The 21,458-nt window shown below is 46.3% G+C and overlaps 1 protein-coding gene across 1 annotated transcript in view; it reads right to left on the reverse strand.

Annotated features, from left to right (window-relative positions):
- CPLX2 (complexin 2) overlaps positions 1-9,911 on the reverse strand; it is an 84,171-nt gene extending 74,260 nt beyond the window's left edge. The window contains exon 1 of the mRNA XM_006927899.5: positions 9,684-9,911. The gene's annotated coding sequence lies outside the window, so the exon portion shown is untranslated. The remainder of the gene's footprint in view (positions 1-9,683) is intronic.
- Between the last annotated feature and the right edge of the window lie 11,547 nt (positions 9,912-21,458).

The raw sequence follows: 21,458 nt of genomic DNA on the forward strand, positions 1-21,458 counted from the left end.
ATGTACCCTTGAACGGGGCTTCACTGTTCTCGGAGCCCTTTCGCACAGCGGTTACTATTCTCCCGGCGCAGGTGACGGATACACTGAGCGTGCACGTGTTAGCGAGCACGCCGGGCTGGGCACGGGCGGCACTGACATAAACAACAGGGCAACGGCCGCACTTTCGCTGTATCTGTGATGTACCAAGCCCTTCACATCCACGATCTCTAATACTCCCATTAGCCTGGCAAGGCCAAGGTCACAATCCCCATCACACAGAGGAGGGCACAGAGGCTCAGAGAAGTCTTGATCTTGCACAGTTGGAACCTGGGTCTTGCTCTAGGAGTGAGATGTAAAAAGCCCACAGTCTAATGGGGACACCAACAGGAAAGTGGATAGTTAACACACAAGGTGACATCCCTGGAAATGCAGGCTCGTCAGAGGTGCCTCACTGCCCGGAGGCCTCAGGGAGGGCTTCCCTGAGAAGGTGAGTCTGAAGCTGAGGCTTAGAGGCCAGAGGAGCAGGAAAGGCATTGCAGGCAGAAAGAACAGCATCTGCAAAGGTGTGGAGAGAGCATGGTCCCACTTGGAGGAATTTGGCTTGGCTAGATCCTTGGGGACAAAGATGAAGCTGGGAGGTTGTCGGGGTCAGTTATGAGGAGCTTTAGGGGGACATGGACTTTACCCAGAGGGTGATGGAGAGCCACTGCAGGGCTCAGCTTGTGCCCTAGGGAGCTCCTTCTGAGGGCAGGGTCTGGATTGGGGGGATAGGTAGCAGGACCTGTGCTTGATGAGGTCTGGGGTAGAGGGAGAAGTAGACTCTGCCTCCTGGCTGGGGTGGTGCCTAGAGGTGGAAGGTCTGCGAGACTCAACTCTCCCATTGGCTGACCTACCCTGCTGAGTTAGAGGTCCTCCTCCGGGCCCCAGTGATGAGTCTGTCCTGACGACAGGTCCTCATCTTTACCCCAGGCTCAGCAAAGCCCTCTTCTGCCACCTGACTGCTCCCAAATTGTGTCCTAGCAACCTCACAGCTCTCACCTTGGCAACACCAGCTTCTACACTCCCTTCCTCCGATTAGGCTGGAAAGGAAGGCGGATCTGGGATGCCTACTGTCCAGCAGACATGCCCAGGGAACCAGCCGGGGCCGCCCACAGCCGGTGCCACTGGCTTCATCAGATGGAGCCTGGCCATTCAGAGGCAGGAGGTGGGTCTGGATACAGGACGGGACTCTGGACAGAACCCTTGTGATCTGGCTTCTGACCCAGGGCTGTTGCTCTGTCTGAGTGACCTTGGACAAGTCTCTTCCTCTCCCCGGGCCTCAGGTTTCCCTTCTGTAAAATAAGGGGGTTGAATAACACTATCTCTAGAGCCTAATATTATCTTATTCCATTTTTAACCTTTTCCCTTGGTTATTGTTGGATGCTCTGTTGCTGGCACAGATTTTGGTTTCAGACCCTAGGGGTTTACATCCTGGTTTGCTTAGCCAAATCACTACCTCTCTGAGCCTTGACTTTTTTTTCCTCTGTAAAATGAATATATTTCCTGCTATCTTACCCAGGGAGTTATAAGAGTCTGTTGAAACGGTATAGATGAAAGTGCTTTATAAATGGCAAAGAGCTATACAAATGTTATCTGTTTCATCACATGGGCTGTACTCAGTAGCCATTTACTGAACCCCCTCCACCCCTCTCACCACCAGCAACAATCGCAAGCATTTATTGAACACTTACTACGTGCCGAGCTTTGTGCTGAGGTTTTACTCATATTATCTCATTTTATTTTCACAGCAACCGTATAAGGTATTTGCTATTATTTTTCCCATTTTCCGGATAAATAATGGAGGACCTAAATGGTTTTGTATAAGAGCCCAGCCAGACTCCCTGGCTTTACAACTTGACCGTTTAAAATGTACTGAGTTGGCCACCTCGGGATCTCTTCTCCCTCTCTTGGGTTTTTCCTCTTGCCTGAAGTCAGGATCTAACTTGGGGTTTGGTGGGCAAAGGGGCAGCGCTATCATTTATTGAGCATCTTCAAAGTGCCAAGAATTGACCAGCTTCTCAGGCTTTTACATGCTTGCCAATCCCTTGGGGGTCTCATTAAAATGTGAATTCTGATTCAGTGGGTCTGCCATGCGGCTAAGGTTCCGCATTCCTAACAGGTTCCTAGGAGACGCTGATGTTGCTGGTCCAGGGACCACACTTGGAGTAGCCAGGTGCTAGAGGGCTACAAATCTTATCTTATTGACTCTTGGGGACCAGGTCTTCTTAGCCCTGGGGTCACAGATGGGGCAGATGAGGCTTGAGAGGCACTGAGCCTCACTCAGGGTCCCAGAGCATACAAGGGGTGAGTTTGAACTTAGGTCCACTTGGGGGTACGTGGCTCCAGGGCTGCCTGCCAAGCGACACCTCCTGGCTGTGGGTCCCCGCTTGGGTTTCTGTCTCCACAGCCAGGATGGAGTGTGGTCTCTGAGGCGCCTACTAAGGACTGTTTCTTACTTTCAGTTTGTCATGAGCTGTCCCATTCTGGATGCTGGCTTCCGGTGGGAACAGGGCCCTGGCCCAGGAAGAGTTCCTGCAGTTGAGCGAACATCTCTGGGTCAGGATTAGATCCTGCACGTGTCTGATTCACCCCATTTGTCTTACCCCCGAACTGGCTCTTTTAGAATCCTGTCCTCGTTTAAACATTTTAATATTTTCTTCATTATGGATTCTTTGGCTCCAATTTTGTTTATAAAAAAATACCGCACAACATGTTATTTATCTTGACGGCTGCATTTTTTGGCACGCTTCTACATTTTGCACCTGAGGCAGGTGCCTCTCTCCCTCGCCTCACCCCCCAGTCCAGCGGCCTTATGTCTTCTCCCTCCTCTCGCTGTCTCATAGCATTAGGGATGCCGCCTGCAAGGCACGGGGCGGTGCCCACCCAGCAGCCAGCCAGCCGACCGATGCATTTATTTCCCAGCAGGGCAACCCATCACTTTTTTGCCTTTTGGCTGACCTGCTCTAGAGATGGCAGCAGGAACCGTAGGCCTAAAGGGGGTCCAGGTGGTCACTTTGTTGTGGGCTTTGCCCCAGCAGGCCCCGTACCGGTGATGAGACGGGGAGAAGACTCTTAACTACGATTTAGATGATGCCACCCCTCTGCTTCACCCAGTCGTCAAGGCCCTGCCTGCTCTGGCCCCGGTCAACCTCTCTGCCCTTATCTCTACCACCCTCTCCCTCGCTGGCTCGACTTCGTCACGCACCTTTGTCAAGCTTCTTCCTACGTCAGGACCTTTGCACTCGTCCATAGCCAGCTGCTTCTCCTTGTCCAGATGTCAGCTTTGATGCCTGTTCCTTCAAGCCCTGCCTGCCTTATGTAAACAGCCCCAACAGCCCCTGCCTCCTTGACACACCCCTCTCTTATTTCCTTCCTAGCGCTTGTATAACTTGGTGAAATGATTTTATTGTTGACTTGCTTCTTTTCTGTCTCTCGAATAGAACGTGAGCTCAGGGACAGCCTGGACCTTGTCTTGTCTGTCTTATTCTTCATTGTCTTTCCAGCTCCTCCAACAGCTACTGGCCCATCACAGGTGCTCAGTGAGTATTGAGGAACTGGTGAGCCATACCCTGGGCTTCAGTTTCCACATTTGTGAAATGGGATTACAACCTGAACCCCACATGGTCAGAATCAAAAACAAAATGACCCAGTGGGGCCAGCGGTATTATCCCCATTGTTTAGATGATGAACTTGAAGCTCAGAGGAATGATGGGACTTGCCCAAAGTCACCGGCAGGATGTGCTGGGGCTGGGGCTGTCTCCAGGATGCGCCGGGCCCCACGCCCTGCCTGGAGCAGGCAGGCATTCAGGAATGGATAGCTGCATCCGAGTTCCTCTGAGTGTCCCGCCATCTGCTGCTTGAACTGCAAGACCCTCCTTGCCCGCCAGGCTGTCACAGCTTCGTGACGAGTCAGAGACAGGAATTCTAATGGCTGTTTTCTGGTGGAACACAAAGGCCCGCCTCTTGCAAATGTAGAGATGCATCTTCTCCGCAGTGGCAATTACCACCCTGGATGTCTGGGGAACACTTTTCATCTTCCAGGCACTTCACCAAGGTTAACTTCTGAACCTATGCAGCAATGCTCGTTGTAGCTTGAGTAGGTGTCCGGGGCAGCGTGGGCGGCAGTGTCTTCGGTCACAGGAGGACCTGGGGTTCAGAGGGCTGGAGGCCCCCAGGTCAACATCTCTAGGAGTTTGGTCTGTTTTCTCGAGAGCAGCTTCTCCACGGTCCAAAACGCATTGACCTTCTTGGGAATCCAAGGCTTCTGACTTTCCCTGCGTGATTTGATTTAGTCGTGTGCTCCACAAACACTTACTGTGAGTTACCGAGGCCTCCTTCTAACCCTGAGAATGAAACGGGGGAACAAAATACGGACTGTCCTTCCCTTGCTATGAGACTGAATCAGTCAGGGAGACCGAGGACAGCGTCCCTCCTATAACTGGCTGTGTGACTGTGGATAGGTCCCTTTCCCTCTCAAGGCCTTTGGGCTTTAGCTTATTCTCCTCCCCACGATCCCCTGCTTAAAGTCCTTTAATGGCTCCTTGTTGCATACAGAGAAGGTGAGCATGCCTGGCCTGGTCTTCAAGGTCCCTCAGAGCTGGGCTCCTACTCGACCTTTTTCCACCAGAGGCTCCTGCTCTCGGACGTGCTCCATTTTTATTTATTCATATGTCACTTTCTAGGTGCTTTCCAGGCACTAAGTGCTTCCCAAAATTTAACTTGGCTAACCCTCACAGAAATCCCTTGAAATTAGTATTGTGATTCTCATCGTCTCCATTTTCAAGATGAGGACATCGAGACGCAGAGTAGTAAGTAACTTGTGGAAGTCCACACAGCTACGGAATGGCAGGGTTGGGATTTGAACCCGGACAGTCCGGCTCCCATTTCAGGCACTCTGTTGCTGGTAAGTTGCCTTTCTCTGTCCTGGGCACCAGCCCTACCCTCTCCTTTTCTAAGTGCAATCCAACAGCCATGGCCCACTTCCACAAACCCCTGCCCAGTGCCTCCCAGACTGAATGAGTTCTTCTTGGCTCTGTGTTCCCATAATGCCTTGCACATCCCTCCCCATGGCTGCCCTTCCCGCAGGGTTCTGCATTCTGGTTCATGTCCTGTCTCCTCTGCTGGATGCTGAGCATCTCAAGGGGTGAAGCTGTGTCTCACCTTCTCTGCCTGCTTGATGCCCAGCCCAGCATACTCGTATCACCCATTCCTCAATGCAGTAACCAGAGGCATCTTTTTAAAGCAAAAGCAGTTTTTATCACGCTCCTGCTTAAAATCATCCAGTGATAATCCACTGAATTTAGAATAAAATCCCAAATCCTGACCGTGGCTTAGAAGACTCTGCATGATGGACTGGTCCCTGCCCCCTCTCCACCCTCATCTACACGGCCCTCTGCCTGTCCCCAAAGAGTCCAGGCTCACATTTAGGGCCTCTTCCAGAGCTATTTCCTGAGCCTGGAATGTTTGGCCCCATATCCTCACGTGATTGACTTCTTATTATTTGGGCCTTAGTTTTATGTTGCCATTTCAGACAGACCTTCCCTATCTGTCCTTCTGTATGCTTAAAAGTCTTCACACTTACTTTTTAACTGTTATTAATGACTGTGTCTACTGCAAGTTTATAAGCCCCATGGAAGCAGGGATCTGAGATGTCTTGTTCAGTACCTGTAACCATACCTGACACAGAATAGCCACTCAAAGAGTAAATGTTGGAGGAAGTATAAATGCTTATCTGTTGAAATTCACCTAGGCCCAGATAATACAATACAGGTTTCCCCTGCTATTTGAAAGTGGAGCATTCTTATGAAACCTTTTTAAAACCCAAATGGTGTAAAGCAAAGAAGCAATTATCTTTCTGTAAAAGTGAAATCCTTTTCAAATTTCTTTTGGCTAGTGAAAACAGGTACTAACATAGGTCTTCCATAAAAGTGATATGACATAAAGTGAACTTTCAGATAGTGTGGAAAAACCTGTATTAATATAATAATATAATATAATATAATGCAATATAATATAATGCAATATATAATATGATATGATATGATATGATATAATATAATATAATATAATATAATATATAATATAATATAATATAATATAATATAATATAATATAATATAATATAATATAACATAATATATCTGAACTGGTCTCACCTCAGGCTAAAAGCTGGGATAATTTCATAAGCTGAAATTCACTATCTTTATCACCTTGCCTGCAATCATACTCCCAGACATAAGGCAATTTTATTGACCATTCTCTGCTGACTTCCCTTCACGAGGGATGCTTAGAACTCCTTACATGTGCCTTAATTGTCCACCTAAGACTCAGGGAAACTTGTGAGATACTGCCTTCCCCATTTTGCAGGCAGGGACATCCCTGAAAAGCAAAATGCTGACTTGTGAAGTGCCCAGAGCCTGATAGGAGCACACATACCCGTCACATCCATCACATTTCATCAGTAACAGGAGAGACTTCATGCTCCAGAAAGGCACAAGAATTCTGCGTCCTGCCAGGACTTGGGCCAAACACTGCTCATATCTCAGAGAAATGGCGGTCTGTCGCTAAGAGGAATGTGCAGCCCAGTTGGGGGCAAATGGAAAAGAGAGACTTCATATTCATCTGGTTAAGACAGGCAGGATGAGCAAAAATGCAGAAATAAGGTTTGGGTGTCTGACTGCAGAAATGTGTTAATGAGAACCAAGGGGAGAGACAGGAGATGCACGCAGTGGCCAGAATATAGGTACCACCATTGTAGACTTTCTGTGAAAGGATATGGAAGGGCAATGAGTCAAGGTATCTCAAAGACCAACTGCCACACATTGTCATCCTCTTGAGAACCAGGAAGGACATTTCTTGCCCCACTTTCCCTCCTCCTTCCAGCCTCTTTGAGCTCTGGAAGGAAATGGCATCCCAGTTTTAGGGGCTGAGAAACTCTAAGACCTAATCTTCTAGGCAGAATGGTGAACTGACAAAAACTCTGGATTATGAGTTCAAAGGTCTTGGCTGTGGTCTCAGCACTGTGGAGCTTTGGGCAAACTCCTTCCTATCTCTGACCCTTGTCTTCCTCATCTGTAAAAAGTGGCTGTTGGGTTTGATGATTTCCAAATCCAGGATTTCCATGACTTCAAGCCTTCTGTCCTTATAAGCTTATAGTTCAGATTACTTTGAAAGAGAAGCTCTCACTTTTGTCTTTTCCTTTATGGGCTCAATTTGTCTTTTGACTATTGTCTTGCAAACAGTACTGGCCTCTAGCCACAGTGTAGGCAGTGGAGATAAACAATTCTGGCTTCGTAAAATCTGTTGAGGGCTGATGTACCCTCCATTTTTTTTCTGAAATAGTTTCTCTAATGCACATGGCTTATCATCTTAGGGTGGATCTCTCGCAACACTTTCTGCTAAGGACAGGAATGTTCAGAACAGATTGAGGAATGAAAGTCAGAGTTTGAGGTAGAGACTTCTAAGGTAGAACAACATTTGAATGGCAGGTTGTTGTTGTTGATGTTAAAATCCTTCTGCACTAAGTGATATGATGTCTTGGGTTTGCTTCAAGATATGTCTCTCTCTCCCTCTGTGTGTGTGTGTGTGTGTGTGTGTGTGTGTGTGTGTGTGTGTGTGAGTGTGATGAGAGTGGGTGTGGGTAAAGATGAAACAAAATTGGCCAACCGTTGAAGCTGGATGACGGGTATGTGGGGGTTTATTATACTATTCTTTCTATTTTTTAAAATATCATTGAAATATTTCATCACAGAAGAAGGCCCTTTGGAGGCTGGCTTCAGCTTTTCTCTCTACTCTCATTTCACACTCCCCATCTTAAGGACTTTCTGGCGCAGTGACATCACCCTGGTGGCTCTGATCTCACACCTCTTGGCCTTTACACACAGTTGCAAGTGTCTGAGGTACCTTTCCTCTCCTTTCCCCACAGCTCATCACTCCTGCCTCTGAGATCCTATATAGCCTTGTGTACTCACCTTAGTATAGCACTTATCACATCATATTGCAACTGTTTTCTGCTTCCTTTGCTGCTCTGTGTCCTCCTCAGGACACGTCTCTGTCTCCCCAGTGCACAGCCAGTGCACAGAAGAGGTCTTCAGCACATGTTTACAGAGGGAATAGTAGCAGAAAGGATAGCTCATTTTTTGAGTACTTATTATGTGCCAGGCACTTCCCTAAGCTTATTATATAGGTATTTCATTAAATCCTCACCACAAGTGGGTACTATTAACCTGTCTTATCAGAAGGTCACTCTCCCAAGGTCACATGCTAGTAAGTGACAGAGCTGAGATTTGGACTCAGAATGGAAACAACTCTGCTCTTCTCCTGGTATCTGGGGTTTTAAAACACTTCCCCATGAATGTTATACAACAGGCCCAGGATTTTGGGAGCTCGGGCTTTAGGCCCAATTCTACTTAATTGCTAAGTGACCTTGGGCAAATCACCTCTGCCCCCTATACGGGGACTCCCGGGTCTCTGGTTGAGACTACCCGGGATTGAGAGGGTCACGTGAGGCAAGGGCCCTCCCAGCTTCAGCTCACAGAGAAAAGGTTTCCTCTTCCACATTTGGTTTTCTCCCGCTGAACTGGCTTCTCTGTTTGGGAACCTCCCAGCTTCTCATGTTCCTTCAACCTCTTTTCTTACTACCTGCAGCCTCCCAGAGCCAAGCCTAGTTCACAACCTGCTGCTTCTGGGGTCTCTCCCTTCCCCCATTCGTTCCTCTCCGGCATCACTCCGGAGGTGGGGAGCGGAGTAGCTGCCCAGTTCGTGAGGCTTCCCCGCGGTTTCTCGGCCCCCTCCCCCCACGGAAACTCAGCCTCACACTTTCTAGGGATGTTCCGGGGACAGCCTGAGTCAGTGATTGCAGCTGTCAGCCTCGGGTATCTGTGTTAGGCTCTCTGAAGGAAGTCCATGGTCCTGAGTTAGGGTGGAAGTGGGGGTCTGGAGGGAAGAAGGGGCAGCGCACTCCTCCCTTCTAGCCTAGGCCCAGCCGCCCCACTGGAGTCCTGGACCCTTCTGTGCCTGTCTCTCCTTCCACCCTCTTTCCGACTTCCAACTGGGACCCGCCATTGCACGGCCAGGCCTTGGTGAACTGCAGACCCAAGCCAGAGACGCGCGATTGTGACTGAGCTCCCCTCCCCAGCTCGCCCCAGACACTGCTCTGTGGAAGCCGAAATCCCGATCGATGCAACCACCCACCCGCAAGGAACGCGGGAGGCCCCAGCCCCTCGGCTTTGTTCGCGGCTCGCCAGGAAGCAGGCGGCCGGTAAGAGCTGTCTGCCACCGCGGTGTTGACGCGGGGAGCGGAGTCCACGGGGACGAGGGACTGTCCTCGGAGGCCGTGGCACTGAACCCGGACCCAACGAGGAGAGGAGCCGGCGGATGGCCGTTGTAGGCAGGTGCAGTGCTGACCTGAGGAGAGGACCCAGCTGGGCGAGGGGAGCTGTCCCCGAGGTGGTGCTGAAGCGAGAAGGGGCCCGTGGCTCCCTCCGCCTCTCCCCGGAAGAGCCGGTGGCGGCTGAGAGCTACCGGGAGAAGGAAAGAGGACCGGAGGAAGCCACCCTCAGGGAGCTCGCCGGCGCGGGGCCTATGGCTAGGGTCTCTCCGGCGAACCTGCTCCAGCGGAGGAGGTGGCGGCTCAGCAGCAGAGAGCGAGCGTGCGTTCTACGAACCTGTTGGAGGCTGCAGCTCCTCCGCGGCCGACCAGGGCGCCCGGGACCGAGATTCTGGCGCGCGTCTCCTTCCCCCTTCCTGCACTCCTCCGCGGAGGCGCTCCCTCCTGCCTGGGCTAGCACATGTGCACACCGGGGGCGCCCAGCCCCTCTTCGGTCCGCCCCGAGTGTCAGCCGAGCTGCCGGGCACAAAGCCGAGAGGCCTCCCCCAAGGGCAGACCCGCTCCCAGGGAGACCCAAGCTTCCTGAGATAGGAGGCGGGGGCTGGCGATGGGGACCAGAGAGGGCGCCAGCAGTGAAATCAAGAGGGAGACATGGGGGGAGCTCTCCATAGAGTCAGTTCTGCCCTGAAGTTTGGGAACATAGGGTTCTGTCACTTAGAGAACAAAGGGCTTCCTGCCTTGGAAGTCTCTCTTCCCTGCCCCCCTTTTCTGTGACCAGTTAACCAAAGGCAGGTTTTGTACTTGCTCTGTTGAAGTACCTGTAGTACCATGTCCTAGAGAGGGCTTTCCAAGCCTTCCATATGTACAGTGCATTCATAAAAAATACAAACTCTTTGGTGTGGTACTGAAGGTCCTTCACCAGGAAGACCCAGGCTGCCTTTCCAGCTGTTTCCAAAAGGACAGAAAATCACTTATTCTGAACAGGTTCACCCCAGTGCCTTATCATCTGCTGCTCCCTGGGGCTGGAACATTTTCCCCCTTACTACTTACACTTTATTTGTAAGTTAAAGTGTCCTCATTCTCAGTGAGAACTTCCCTGATTCCTAAGGCACAGTCACTCCCTCCTTAATCTCCCTCAGCCTTTACATCTCTCTAGGAGACTTCTTATCATATTGTATTTAAATTACTTAGGCATTTATATTCTCAGTTACCAGGCTCATAAAAACTGGTTCCATATTTTATTTTTCTTTGTATCTCCAGCTCCTAGCACAATGACTGACATACAAGAGATGTTGAATTGTGTCTGCTGAATGTATGCACACGTGAGAAGCAGAGGTCAAAGTAACTTCCTTTCCTTCAGTGTTCATTTGATTTCTCCCAATCTCATCTCTCTCTCCCTCTCCCCACTCCCATGTCTCTCTTAATCACAGCCTGTAAAACCTCACGTGGGGGCATCTCTGTCTAACCCTCCTGCCTCATCACTACCAGCACTCTCCTGACTTAGTAATTCCATCTGCGTAACCACCATTTTGTACCAAGTTGCTTAATTTTTTTCCCCCCTGTTTCTCTACTTAGGACTCTTTTAACCTTGGTCTTTACATGGCTAAATCCTTCTTGTCTCTTGGATTTTGGCTCAAATGTCAGCTCCTGAAAAGACCTTTGGCCACCCTATATAATATTTGCTCCCCCAATTACTCTGTAACATTATCTACTTCTTTTTGCTTAGTAATTACTATTCTCTGAAATGGTTTTATTTATGGATTTATTTGTTTATCATTTGCTTTCCCTCAACTAGAATTAAAACTCTACTGGGGCAAGGATCATGTCTGTCTTGCTTGCTGCAGTATTCTCAGTGGCTGGTATCCTGAGAGGAGCCTACCTCACACCAGGGCATCTATAGTCCCTCTCTCCCTGGAAAGGCTGGAGCTATTACGCAGGTCATTGTGGGATTTACTATTAGGTATACACCAAGTAAGAATATTTGAGGAAAAAGGGTCACACTGATATTCTATGGGATGAAAAAGAAGAGGAAATGGAGGGCCACAGGTACGTGACTGTGACATGACAGCCCCTTCTCACCCTGGATGGCATGGCCATAACGACAACTCACTTCACAACACGCAAAACACTTTCACATCCATAATCTCATTTGGTATTCACTGAAAACCTCTGAGGCCAAAAGAGGCAGGCCGACTTGACCAAGATCACACAGCTTGCAAGTGGTGATGCTATTCTCAGAACTGTGCTACGTGCTGGATATCTAGAACTAAGACATGCCTCCTGCCCTCCAGGGCTCACATTAGTGAGAGACACAGGTGCATAAACAATGGATTATAGTACAATTTGATGAATACTCAGCAATGATTCTCAACCTGGAGATGGGTAGGGTGGGGAAGAAATGGATAGGCTGCCAGGGTCAGAATAAACCAAAATTCTTTCAATAACCATTACTGGGGCGCCTGGGTGGCGCAGTTGGTTAAGCGTCCGACTTCAGCCAGGTCATGATCTCGCGGTCCGTGAGTTCGAGCCCCGCGTCAGGCTCTGGGCTGATGGCTCAGAGCCTGGAGCCTGCTTCCGATTCTGTGTCTCCCTCTCTCTCTGCCCCTCCCCCATTCATGCTCTGTCTCTCTCTGTCTCAAAAATAAAATAAATGTCAATAACCATTACAATTTGTACACTTCCCAGGTGTCAGGTGCTGTACTAAGTGTTTACACACTTTGTCTTGACTGATCATTCCTTCCTATTTCTATTCCCACTTTGTGGAGTTAACAGAACCTTGAGAAGGTTAAGCAACCTGGGCAAGGTCATGAGGCTGGTAAACAGCTAAGCTTGGGCTTAATCTGAGTTTGTTTGACTTGAACCCTGAATTCTTAGCCATTAATGCACCCCAGACATACTGAATCCAGATGGCTGGTGAGCAGGGTTGGCACAAGATTTGAAGGTGATTCTTAGGTCATTCTGTTGTATCTTAACCTCTACTGAGAAACAACCATACGGAGAGTGCTGCAAAAAGGAGAAGAGGGAGAGATGAACCCGCATGGAGGGAGGAGTTGCAAGAGGTTGGAACTGGATCTTGAAGGATTAAGTGGGAGTTTGTAGGCAGACAGCAGGTGAAGAGTATTTCAGACAGAAAAAAATGGAAAATTCAAGGGCCTCGGGGTGTGGAAATAAAGGGACTCTCAGTGGTTTGGTGAGTATGGAGTATGAGACTGCGATAAGGGATGGGGGCTAGGAAATGAGGCTGGAATCCAGTTTGGACTTGGCTTATGCCTTTATCCTACAGGCAGCAGACAGCCACGTTGAAAGGCAAGAGCTCTGTTTTAACAGCTGCTATCATTACCTTGATTATCCTACAGTAGCAACACTGGACCAGTGCTTTACAATTTGTAAAGTGCTTTCTAGTAACAGAAATATCACTCTGGAGTGATGTGGACCTGAAGCTCCATGAGGGCATCATACCTATGGGTTTGTTCTTATTGTTCCCTAGCACCCAGCAATGACCACGGATGTAGGTGCTAAGGAAGCATTTGTGGAAGAGGAAGAAGTTGGAGGAGTTCAGTTTAGAGGCTGCTGCAATAATTCAAATAAGAGAGGGGCACCTGGGTAGCTCATTGGTTGAGCGTTCTAGTCTTGATTTTGGTTCAGGTCATGGTTCATGGGTTCGAGTCCCACGTTGGGCTCTGCGTTGGCACTGCAACGCCTTCTTGGGATTCTGTCTCTCCCGTTCTCTCTCTGCCCCTTCTGCACTCTCTCAAAAAAAGAACAACTAAAAAAAATAATTCAAATAAGAGAGAAGTGGTGAGAAGTATAACTTAATCCAAGAGTGCAGAATTCTTTGACTACTGACTCTGGAAAGTAAAACCTTATTGCCCTCTACCTTGGAGCACCTTGGGGAAGCTGGAATTTAGCCCTCCAAAATGGTTGCTAAATAATTGCAACAATTTTCTTCTCTAATGTAAAGAAAAGCGTATTGGCCCCCAGGTGGCCAACACCCATCCAAGCCAGGATTTCCTCTGTTGTATGCACTTTATGTCTTTTGGCTCTTGGAGTTTTGTCCCGATGGTCTCTATTATGTGGCAATAACATTATATGCCGTCATTTGTTTCAGTGTTTTAAGGGGCAATCACCATGCTAATGGAACTCAATCTTGGCTCAAGAACTAGCTTCCACCTTCTGTTTCTCCACCCCTCTGGGAAGTCCACATGGACCCTGATATGGCTAACTTACAGATGGCTGACTTGCATTAGGCTCCGTTAAAGCTCTTGACATATATTAACCCTATGAGGAGGGTATGATTCTTATCCCCACTTTACAGATATAGAAAAGAGAAGAGACTTGCTGAAGGTTGCATGCTGACAGAGGCAGGTTTAAACCTTGGCTGTTTGACTTGAGTCTGCAGGCTCCAACACTATCTGACTGTCTCCTGGGTACAGTCTTCCCATTCTGTTTCCTCCTAGACCTGTGTAAGCCTGGATAAGTAATTTCATTTCTGAGAGCCTCAGCTTCCTTTTCTGTAAAATGGGGATAAAAAATAGGTACCAAGGAAGGTTGCTGGGTGACATAAATGAGGTAACATATGAAAGTATATCAATGGTGCTGATTCCTTTCCTGGTCTTCCTCATGTGGACGAGTGGTTCCACATCTGCCTAGCCCCTGGGGCCACAGTATAGAAGGGAGGCAGTATAGAATTCTTCCTTTCTCTCAGCATCCAATCCGTCAGCAAATCATTTAAGCTCTTCCACCAGAATACATCCTAACTTAGTCTACTTCTCTCCCTCTCCACCACATTCCTCCCTTCCATGCCATCATGATCTCCTGCCTGGACTGCTGTTAAGTTTCTTAACTGGTCTCTCTGGTTTCATTCTTGCTTCTCCAAGTGATTTTTAACCTATATATCTTAGAAAGAAAAGAGCACAAGTCCTATAAACAGTTTAATTAATTTTCACAAAATGAGCACAATTGTGCGACCAGCACCCAGATAGTAAAATGGAACAGTATGAGTCTTCATCATAGCACCCCAGTTGCTACCCCCTTACTCCTCCTCGGAGGTAACACAGTTTTGACTTCTGACACTACAGATTAATGCTACTGATGTACGAAATCATGGAGTACGTATGCTTTTGTGTGTGGCTTCTTTTGCTTGCTATCGCATTTGTGAGATTCATTCATGTTGTTGCCTGTGTCAGCAATGTCTTACTTTTTATTACTGTGTAGTATTCCACTCTATGACTGGATCTCAGTGTTTTGATTGATTTTTGGGTTGTTTCCAAATTTTGTATAGATCTTTTGATACATATGGGTAAGGGTTTTTGTTGGGTGTATTCCTAGGAATGGAATAAACGGGTAAAGTGTGCAGATATACAGCTTTAGTAGACACTTTCAAACAGTTCTCTGAAGTGGAGAATACCAATTTGCACTCCCATAAGCTGGATATGAGAGTTCTGTTCTTCTACATCCTCACCAACGTTTGGTATGGTCAATCTATTTTTACTTTTAGTCATTCTCTGTATGTAGAGGTTTTAATTTGAATTTATCTGATGACTAATGAAGTACTTTTCCACATGTTTAATGACTATTTGGAAAACTTTTGTGAAGGGCTTACTTCTGTCTTTTGTCAATTCTTTTATTCTGATATGTTGCTTTTTTATTGATTTGTAGGAGTTCTTTGTATGTTCTGGGTAGGAATCCCTTGAAGCCATATAGATTGTAAATATCTTCCCCCAGGCTGCGGCTTACCCTTTCCCTTTGTTGTTGGTGTCTTTTGATGAACAGAAGTTGCTACTTTTATCATAGGTCAATGTATCATTTCTTTCCTTTACAGTTGGCGCTTTTTGTGTTCTGCTTAGAGAAACTTTTGTCTCTCCAAGGTCAAAAAAACATTCTCCTTGTTATCTTTTAGAATCCTTATTGTTTTACCTTTTATATTTAGATTTACAGTCCATATAGAATTGATTTTAATGTGGGTATGAGACAGGGATAAAGATTAAGTATATTTTGGCCATATGGCTACTCTATTGACACAGCACTCTTTATTGAAAGGAAAAAGAAACTACCCCCCCCCCCAACTGTTCTGTTTGCTTTGTTATAAACTAAGTGTCCATATTCATTTGGGTCCAATGTAGCTTTTAAAAGTATAAAACAGGAGTGCCTGGGCGGTTCAGTCAGTTAAGGGTCCAACTCTTGATTTCAGCTCAGGGCATGATCTCCTGATTTGTGAGTTTGGACCCCGCATTGGGCTTTGTGCTGATAGTGCAGAGCCTACTTAGGATTCTGTCTCCCTCTCTCTCTGCCCTTGCTCAGTCTCTCTCTCTCTCTCTCAAAATAAATACATAAAAAATTTAAAGATAAAATAAACTAAATGCAAGTATAAAACAGATCAAGTTGTTAGTCTGCTAAACTTCTAATGGCATCTTTCCTGTTGAACTCAGAATAAAACTCAAACTCCCTTTAAGGTTTTGCACCCTCTGGCCCCCACCTATCTATATGATGGTATTATTCTACTACTTAACCTGTTACTCTCTCCACACCAGCCACAAAGTTTCTTTTCATTCCTTAAACACGCACCACTCACTCCTAGCTAGAGGCCTCAGCTCCCAGTTTGCAGGCTTTTGTGCCAAATGTCTTGTCACACAAGGCTTCTCTGCCCACATTCTCTAAAATAGCCCCATTCTCTTCCCAAGTTACACTCTAGATGATTACCTTGCTTTGTCTTTGATAACACTTGCTCCTCTTTGAAAGCATCTTTTTATTTATTTATTTATTTATTTATTTATTTATTTATTTATTTATTTATTTATTCTGCTTCTCTCACCAGAATGTAATCGCCGTGAAGACAAGGATTGTGTCGATTGTGTTTTTCACTGAAACCACAGGGCTACGGGAAGTGGCTCAATGAATGTTTGTTGAATCGGTGAGAATATGGCCCCTCTCCACTCTGTGTTCCGTATCGTCTAGCTCTCATGTCAGAGCAATGCACAGCATCTCAAAAGTTGCAGAATTATGTGACACACTGAGTAGGTAGGTAGACAATTCCAACATTATCAATTTCATACCTGACTTCTTTTCCCGTTTTTATTGATGTTAAGTCCCAGTTGTCATTATTTCAACAAATCAACTTATATTAATTTTTGAGAGGAAAAGAAGGAAAACCGATATTTCTTGAACTTTTATTGTATTTCACTCAATCCTCAAAACAGCCATTTGAAGGGAAGTGTTATCACCTCCAGTTTATAGATGAAGAAACAGGGACTCAGAGAGGCGAGTATGGTATGTGCTCATAAAAGTAGTTCAATCAGATTGCATAAAGATTACTCTAATGACACCAGTTCAAGCCCCCAGCAGAATATCCTACAGAAATCATGGCATATGCCATTGAGACATTTAGCAGAGAGTTTAAATATTGGCTTTAGGGAATAGAACTTGGGTCCTCCGTCTGGTCTTCCCCTCACCGACTTTGTGACATTGGGCAAGCTGCATGAAACCAAATTTACTTGCATGAAATAGAAGCTATTTTTTAAGCTTATTGAGAGGATTAAATAGTAACAGGCCTGTAAAGTGTTTGCATATAAGAAGCTCAGTAAATGTTGGCTGCTCGTATTGATGTTGTTGTTTTATATAGTAATTCAGTTTGCTCCTTCAAGACATTGTTGAGGAGACGCAAAAGGGGATAAGATGCTAGAAGTAACTGATGTAGAGCTTTGCAGTTGTGAGCACAGTCCTTCAAACCAGAGCTTTGGAGAGTGATCCTCTTCTGATGTGGAAGAACATTCTTAGCATGTCTCCATTTCCTTGTACAGAGAAAAGTAACAGGTTCCGGGAGGTGAAGTGGTTTGTCCAGGGTCACAGAGCTTAGATCCAAACGCAAACCCATTTGACCCTCGAGATTTGGCGCAATTCAAGTCATGAATGTTTTGGTTGTTCTGGGTTCTGAAATCGTAGCCCCTCCCCTCTCCGTTGTGCCTGCCACAGGGATAGAGAAAATCCACAGATAATCCCTAAACCTCATTTGAGGCTAATAATCACAGCCATTTATCTCCCCACCAAGCTGCTTATCGAAGCGGTGGACAAGAGGTCCAGCTGATCAGGGTCAGCAGTTCCTCTGGGTGCTGCCTGGTTGGGGTTAGAGAACTGGGTGAGAGGCGCAGTCCTACAGAGAACACAACAGATGACCGGATCCTGAGAACAGCAATACCCATATCGCTCTAGGGCAACTGAGAGAAGAGGACTTTGTGAACATTTATCCAATCTCAGAGGCCAGAGAGGAAGGACTCTCTGAGCCTTAGTTTCCCTATCTTCAGAATGGAGATAAAGACATCTGTGTTGCAGGGTCATTGTGAACATTCAGTGACATGATGTATGTGTAATAGGGTGTCAAACTGGATTGTTTCTATCTCAGTTTCAGCTAAGGCCACAGAAGCCAGAAATAAAATATAGGTGCCAGGTCCCCTTAGGCAAAGTGAGGCTCCATTCTACCCATGAAGGTTATACTAATCAATTCTGAAGTAACCTTGATCAGCCTTGAGGGCATAAAAGGTTGAATTTAAAGAGAAGGAGAGAGAGTTTGTTTGAAGTTACTGGTGTTCTGGTTATCACCCCGCCCTGCCACTGTCATGGGGGAGAGAGAGGAACACCTTAAGAATGAGAAGGGCTCTGAGGACACCCCCCTGGAAAGTCTTGTCTGAGTCCTCTGACACTGGGAGGCCTTTAGCTTGGTATTCATCCATGTCTGGAAAACTCTAAAGGCAAGAGAGTATGGCTAGTTGGCTGTGTTGATAGCATTCACTATTTCACAAATCTTTATTGAACACTTGCTATGTGCCAAGAACAGTTCCAGACTCTTAGAATCAATGAACAAAACAGATAAGATCCCTGAATTTGAGGTACTCACCTTCTCGTGGAAAGGGAGACACAATACAGATATAAATGTGTAAGACATTTGACGTGATAATTATTATGGAACCAATTAAAACAGAGATGGGATTAGGAAGTGCTGGGGATGTTGATATTTTTTTTTCTGAAGGGTCAGAGAAGACCTCATGATAAGGTGATGTTTAAGCAGAAACTCAAAGGAAGAGGAGTGAGTGAAGAGAAGTGGTTGGAGGGAGGTCAGAGAAATAGAGGTAGGGGAGTTTGATTGCTATGGTGAGGACTTTGGGCTTTAGTAGATATTTGATTAACATTGGATGAGAGAGGCAGGAACAGAGGAAATGATGGCGCTGGCTGGGATACGACCAGAGAATCTGCCCAATGGGAAACATTAGTACTGTCACAGGGCCGTAGGGGGGCTATGTCATCCCCTTGTCTCACAGATGGGAGAATTCAGGATTTCCAGAAGCATGAACATCATAAAACACGCTGTCCTGGCGGGTCTTTTGTGTACTGAGTTGGAGGGTTAAGAACTTGGGCTTGGACCGTGTTTTGCCATTTGGGGGCAGCTTTGAACGTGCTTTCCTAGAAACTCATCTCCTAGGAAGTCAGTGGCATTACCATGAAGAAATACAGAATTTAGGAGTTCTGCCACTGACCAGTTATGTGTCCTTGGCCTGAATCTCAGTTTGCTTATTTGGACATCAGGGTTACTAATATTTACCTTTCAGAGAAAATGTGAAGCTCGAAGGAAGTAATGGATGGAAAGGAACTTGGCAAATTGTGAAAAGGTGTGCAGACACATATCGTTATTGCCATCTTGGGGACAGTTAAGTACCTTAATATGCCCTCCATCCAGGAAGTATGTGGAACTTGTGGTCTGGAGTCTGTTTTTAGCCTTCCAACATCCATTTCTGCCTTCCTAAGAGTAGCTTGCCTCTCATCCATGTGGTTTAGTTGGCATTGACTTCAACATCAAAGGGTGGGCCCAGTTAGCTTAAACCAGACAGTATCTCTCATCTTTCTGGCCACAGAGATTACAGGAGGATCAGCCAATGACATAATTCAAGTCAGCCAATCAGGGCCAATTAGCTTACTTCTTTGTTGTTGTTGTTGTTGAGCAATCCCACCCCTTGCTCCCCACTTTTATTTATTTCTGGAATTTTTAAAGTTTATTTACTTTTTTTTTTTTTTTGAGTGAGACAGAGAACACAAGCAGGGGAGGGGCAGAGAGCAAGGGACAGAGGATCCGAAGTGGGCTCCATGTGGGGCTTGAACTCACAAACCGCAAGATTATGACCTGAGCCGAAGTTGGATGCCCAACCAACTGAGTCACCCAGGTGCCCCTATTTCTGGAATATTTTAAAGCAAACCCCAGATATCTTTACATTTGACTTGTCAGTATGTACCTCTTAATCAATAAGGACTTTTTCTTCCTTTTAATATGACCATAATACAATTATCACAACTAATTAACAATAATTTTAAAAAGGTTTTTTTTTTTTTCCTTTTGTCAATAGCAGATTGAAGCACTGGCAAGGGATTACAAATAAGAATACTGGTGGTTAGGAAGCCTTCCGATAAATGCTGATTGCTGATTTGAAGTTAGATTGTTCTGAGATGGTACCATTAGAAATTGTATTGTAGGGGCGTCTGGGTGGCTCAGTTGGTTGAGTAACTGACTTCGGCTCAGGTCATGATCTTGCGGTCTGTGGGTTTGAGCCCCCATCGGGCTCTGTGCTGACAGCTCAGAGCCTGGAGCTTGCTTCGGATTCTGTGTCTCCCCCTCTCTCTGCCCCTCCCCTGCTCATGCTCTCTCTCTCTCTCTCTCTCTCTCTCTCTCTCTCTCTCTCAATAATAAATAAACGTTTAAAAAAAAGAAATTGTATTGTAAGAGAATATTAATTAACATAGGGAAAAGTTCAAAGTGAATGTGTAAACATTTTGTTGTGTATAAAGTATGTATACACCTGAAACTAATGTAATATTATGTGTCAACTATACTTCGATTAAAAAAGCATACACTACATATAACGGTTTTATGTATAATCATATATGATCAACCTTTCTCTGTATCTAGCACATATAGATATAAATATATGGATAGTTTTTAAAAGGCTGAAAAAACTTTCTAATATGCCAGGATTATCTGAATGGTGGGTCGGGTGTTTGTATTTTGATTTTCATCCCTGTATTTTCAGGGTTTGTGTGCATGTATGCTCGGGGCCAGGGCAGAGGGGCAGAGAGTATTGGGGGAAGGATCATGGCCTCTCTGGTAAGCCTGAATTAATATAATGATAATGACTCATTTCTGAGACTTGTGTTGATCTGTTGATAAGTGGACTTCACCGACTTTTGGAGATACTGACAGCTATCGTGTGGCCAAGAGAGAAGCCAGCTTTATTGTGAGGATACTGTTGTACTAGGCAGAGGAGAGATAGAATAAAACTGGATTCTTGGTGGCATTGGTTGAGTGTCTGGACCAAACCTTACCTGAAGCTAGGCCTACCTCTGCCCTTTTCAGGTATATGAGGTAACAAATTCCTTTTACTGTTTAAACCAGTTTGAGTTGGATGTTCGGATACCTTCAACACAAGAAATTCTAACCACTAGGTCGTGGCTTCTGAGCCCCAAAGTTTGATGAAAAAAAGATTGCATTTGAAATTTCCTGGTGGGAAGTCCCATCCACAAGCTTCCCTCCCCAAGACCCAGCCCCCCAAAGGAGTGTGAGGTTTGTCAATCTCAGTTGCCTTTGAGAATGGGTGGTTATTAGTCGCTGCTTCTTTCTCTTGGTGGTAAATGAGGTGAGTCTGGCAGAAATGCCGGCGTTATGACCTGGTGTCGGGGACCGAGTGGCATTGGTCTGGGCTATTTCCTCGAAGAGGCTGATATAATCCAAGTATCCATCTGGAATGAAGAGGAGAGCAGAGGACAGCAAAGGGAAGAGGGTGAAGAGAGACAAAAACCAAGGAGGTGGAGACACATGGAAAGGCACGGTGGGAGGTGGGGTGAGGTAGCACTGGTGTGGTTGGGCCTGTGGGAAGAAGCAGCAGCCCTTGATGCCTTTTCTCAATGGGTGCAAGTAGAGTCTGGTAATTTACTGCAGAATGGGCAGAATGGGGCAGAAGGAGATTCTGGAAGGTTGGGGAACATTCCCCTTCTTCTGGCGCTAAGGCAAAAGCAAGTCCAGCAGTGAAAGGACACAACGTTGACATGGTTATGGTCCAGACCTATAGAAGAGAATCTC

The sequence above is a fragment of the Felis catus genome, chromosome A1, assembly GCF_018350175.1.
Source record: "Felis catus isolate Fca126 chromosome A1, F.catus_Fca126_mat1.0, whole genome shotgun sequence".
NCBI lineage: Eukaryota > Metazoa > Chordata > Mammalia > Carnivora > Felidae > Felis > Felis catus.